Genomic DNA, 5195 nt, shown 5'->3' on the forward strand with positions numbered 1-5195 from the left:
TGACTACACTGCACTTAACACATTGCTCTCTAAGCGGCACGGTAGATATAATGCTCAGCTTATTGTTTGAAAAATGTCAATAAAGTAATTGAGCCTCTCACGGGTGAGAATAATAATTCGAAACTAACTGGTGAATGGATTTCTCGTGTTACAAGTACCTCCTAATTCTTGCTACACTTCAAATTTGTGGCATTTATTAACTTGATGACCTTCACTATATCCATAGTATTTTCGAACTATATTTCGATGCGAGGCGCTAACATTGATTCAATATAGTTCAGTCCTTCAGCACTGAAAATCGTTTAATTAATGGGTCCTACTCCTACCATTGATTCAGCTTGTTGTTGGCATATTTCAAAGTACCAACAAACATGGGTGAGACAAAACCATGAATGGAGCTCGCATGAAAAATTCAGTGACTTATTCAAGAGGCAGTGAGGGTATTGACGATATTGAACCAGTAGGCACGCATACTCTAGCTCTCGTAGCGTTTAAAGCTCTTCGATCATCGTTCGCTGGATTACATACCGAGGCTATTGACTTCTGGACGTTCGTACGTTTGGCTCAGAAGGTTCTACTTCCGCCTAATGATTAGAGAGTAGTCTCCCATATTGGGCTAGCGTCAATCATGTGGTTAGTTTTCATTGCAATAAAATTTGAGTTATAGATGAAATTGAATAAAGTTCTTCATGTTATTAAGAATTCATTGAAATTAAATGCCTTTTACAGCGACGTATTCCCTAGAATAGAGCCCCATATGCAAGTTTGAAACTCCAACTATATTTACTATTTCACTTTTTACAGCGAAATGCATACACAGTTTTTTAAAAGCGTTTTCCACTTCCCCATTGCCTTGCAACAGAAAACGAGATATTCTTACCCAAAGTAAAACAGCAGTTTGCCGTATAACCAACCCTATCGGCGGTAGTTGGCTGTGAATGGACTCTGATTTAAGTTAATAACAACAATTTTCTATACGACCAATTCCAGAGATATTCTGTGCATGAACGTTCTAATGACAACATGTTGGGCTGCCTTATGTTCTGTTCATAAGTTATGTTCTGTTCATAATGTAAACAACCTGCCACTGCACTAGTTTTTTTTTTCAATCACATCTCTGTTCAACCTCTAGATTGTGCGATTACCTCTACTGAAGTTTGCCAGTTTAGCTCATGAACAGCTCAATTATACATTGAATTCTTAATACGGATGCACTTACTATACAAAAATTATAAAAATTCATTACTGAGCTGTTTAATTATTGATCTGACGAATTTTACGGATATTTTATATTATATCTACTATACAACTTCTCTGAATTCTTGCGACTGACTATAAATTGTGTGCGGATCGGTGAATGAACATTCTGTCAATTCGAAGCGTAGTGTGAAAATAAAGTATCAAGACACGGATCTGAGGTAACGAAATCCATTCTTCAGATAAATAACACTTAGTTTTGATTGAACTCATTTTGAATATTCCTCAAAAACTAATGATTTTATTTTTCACCGACTATTCAAGTCACGCGCGTGAGCTTCACGTTGTGTCTTTTTGTTCCCGATCACCTCTCGTCATCACGGCAGGGGGCAGACTGAACTCTGTGCGTGTGCTGCTGACCCGTGTGTTATATTGCAATGAGATCTGCTAGGTGACCGGTTGTTCGATTTTACTGACTCGCGACCCAACCAGCTGCTTGGTTATAAGCTAATTCTTGCACTAACCACCCACGAGTTTGCCAATTTTATTTCTTTTCCTAAGATCACCCGTAGATTTAGACTGTTTTGGCGGCCTCTATGTCATCTTCATAAAACCTTAAATTGTGTCGTGAACATTTTTAAAGAAACCTAAACTATTCTAATGAAATTTGCTCTGATAAAAATAGCTAGGCATTTTAGCGTATCGCCTAGGTTTTCGATGCAAGCCAACGTATTTACGTTCAACCTCTACGTAGTTTACATGCAATTTATCGACTCCCATTAATTTACCGGGTTTGTAGGCGACGAAAATAAGACAAAATTCGCAAACATTTAGAAACCAATTTTTCTGTGTATTGTAATGAATATTTAATTAAATTATCAGGTTTTAATAGTCTATTTCATCTTTAAAAAATTACCAGTAAATATCCTTAGGAGTTTAAGTGTCCTGTCAGTGTCAGTTGATAAGTGAAGTCATTTCTTACGGGTGGAGGTTAAGTAATCTTAAAGCATTACCGTAACACCAACTCAATTTCTTAAAAAAAATAATCCTGGTGATGTAAACAGTCAACTCATGACCTAATAGCAGCCTACATTTAATTCGATGTGTCACCGTATCGTCTATTTTTTCAGCTAATTGACTACCGACCATTTCACAAAAGTCACCACTCCGCAGAAATTGCACAGTGCACATACCTAGCCGCACGTGTCTAAATGTATTGTATTTTTCTTGTGGGATAACCACATGATGGCAGCAAACCTGTATAGAACGTGCGAAAAATATGCAGTTTAGTTTAATTATAAAATAGATCTTTTCCGTTGAAGGCCAACGCCTTTGGTGCTGCTGCTGGCTAGGTTATCGGCATTGGCGGTACTTGATAGTAATGACTTAGGCCTCTTAGGCCTGAGAGACATTTTCACGCTCCACTCCTGTATCGAATCTTGAATCAGTTCATTTGCTAATTTGTTTTAAGCTCGTAACAAATTTTATTTTCTTAATTTCGTATGTTTAGCCGTAAACTTTTCTGTATAACGATGGAAAATAACAAATTTATTTCTTCCAACGCTCTTCATTTTATCAAAAATTTCGGTGAATGATGTTCCAGCGGAGTACTGTCGATGACAGTGCTTATGAAGACCATACTGTACGGAAAGAAAAAAGCAGAATGAGTTTGCGACTGTAAATTGTAATGGTTTACGCCTCGTAATTTGGCAAAGTAAAAAACTATTGAAGGTTTAAACAGGTAGCAGGTGGATTATCTCGTTATTAGTTGTTCAACATCTAATTTCCTAGCGTGGAACGTTGGAATCGAAGCAAGTTACGAACTACGCTACACAACATTTATGATTTGGTTTGTTGGGCTATCCGCTATTGCTTGAGATATTAGGCTAGCTCGTAAAATTGGCTGAGCAGATATTAGCTCTTTTGTCTTGATTAGTGTGAGTCCATACTACTACTAGTGACAAAGCACAATTTTTTAGAATCTGTTCATTTTTAATTTACTCATCTACTGTACGGGTCTGTACCTACTCAAGATTTTAATCGGTTTCTTATGTATGACAATGCTGATGCTGGGCTGGAGCTGGTATCCACGATACTTTACTGGTCCCCTTCTAGGACTCAAAAATGAATTTGAGGTAGAGTTAGCTTAAACAAAGTCTCTGCTATGATAATGATACTTTGAGTGTGTGTAGGCCACCTAGCAGTGTAGGCTAGGACCAATAGGCCTAGGAGTCTAGCCAAGTTGGACTGTGCCACTGTCACTGTGACTGTGGGTATTAATTTTGCCAATTTTTATTTTTTGCTGTATTTCAAATTTCAATAGTAGTAGTGGTGATATGTCATATGTGTTTACATTATAAATTATAATTATTGTATGTAATAGGTATTTGTCACAATTTGTGCTGTCTGCTGTGCATAAATTAAATGCATAGGGTAAACGTGGTATATTCCAACATCATGGGTAAATCTGACACTTCTTGACTTTTTTCCTTTATATTAAGCTTTTTCTTAGTTCCATGCATTTGTTAATGGTTGAAATAGTGACGTCATACAGTCATACTTTTGCACGCCATACTAGCTATTGCCAAAACACTAGGTCTGGGCCGTCAGGCGGGAAAATGTTGAGATCCAAAGCCAGGGCGCAGAGGGTGGATGCAGCGTTGCCAATATATGGGTTTTTAAGTCGTAAGCGTTGCCAGGTAATTTTAAGATGCGTCGCCAGGTAATTTTGAATGAAAAGCCATTTATGCTGAGTACCGTAAAATGGGGTAACTTAGACCACTTTTTTTTTATAAATGATGCCTTTTTTTACTAGCTAAATTAAACTTGAATTGAAACATGCAAAATACAGGTCTATACTCTAGCTTCACTCACCATAAATTGCTGGCTCCTGCCTCTCATAGTCTTTATGTAATTTAAAAAAAAGTGATGGTCTTTGTTACCCCAGCTCTTGGGGTAACTTAGACCAGGTGGTAAAATCAATTATATTTTTTAGTAAAATAACTCCAAATAACTCCAGGTTTTGGTGCATTGTAGTAGAACTCTTCTAGTTACATATGCAAATGACAAACTTGAGGAAAGTGTCATAGTTTGCAAATACATCGTGCATCAGGTGGCCCAAATGAGGGCGGATGAACAATAATCAGAGGCGGCGATCCATCGTGGCCTGGGACTGCTATGTCCCAAACAAATACTAAGGATACTAAGGTGCCAGATGCAAAATAAAAGCATCCCAAATTATGCCTGGCAGTGGTAATTTGCTCTCCTGGGAATGGGGTAATCCAGGACACTTGAAATAAACTTGATTTTAAAATGTTTGAAGTATGCCACTGTGCAGAAAGTGGGTGAATATTGAAAGATATGTGGCGACGCATCAGCAGCAAAATTTACGCCTTCTGAAGATCTTGCCGACACATTTGGATTGAAATTATTGCATAAATTTACATCCTGTAAATGCGGTTTAAGGGTGTCCTGAAATGGCCATCATTTTGTTTTGGATTTAGGTGTGAAAATTCCTTCAATGAAGTTTTAAAGCCAACACCTGCCTGCAACTTTTTTTCAAGCAAAATTTTTTAACAAGGCAAATATTTTTTACTGCAGACCTTTGTAGAAGTACTTTTTCAAAATGTCACTTTTCAACCTTTTTTTCCTGGATTTTTTAGAACTAGTAAATGTAGGATTTCTTAACCTCCTTTATACTGCATAGATAAAAAATGTTCAAGTTTATGCTAATATTTTTAGTTTTGAAATATTTCAATTAGTTTCACTGCTATAAAATTTTGAGGCTGTGGTGGAGGACTGTCCCAATTCAGCAGGAAGGACTGTTTAATTTACTCTGCCTGACCCTTATTACCCCTTTGACGGTACCTGTTCCACTAAGTTATAATATTTTTTGTCTATCATGTGACTAATGCTCTTACTAAATACTAGGTAGGTTTATATGCAAAAGGGTGAATAGATACTATTTTATTAATCTATGTTTGAAATCTTGAGTTTCA

This window comes from Hyalella azteca, unplaced genomic scaffold, assembly GCF_000764305.2.
Source record: "Hyalella azteca isolate HAZT.00-mixed unplaced genomic scaffold, Hazt_2.0.2 contig5956, whole genome shotgun sequence".
NCBI classification, from domain to species: Eukaryota; Metazoa; Arthropoda; class Malacostraca; order Amphipoda; family Hyalellidae; genus Hyalella; species Hyalella azteca.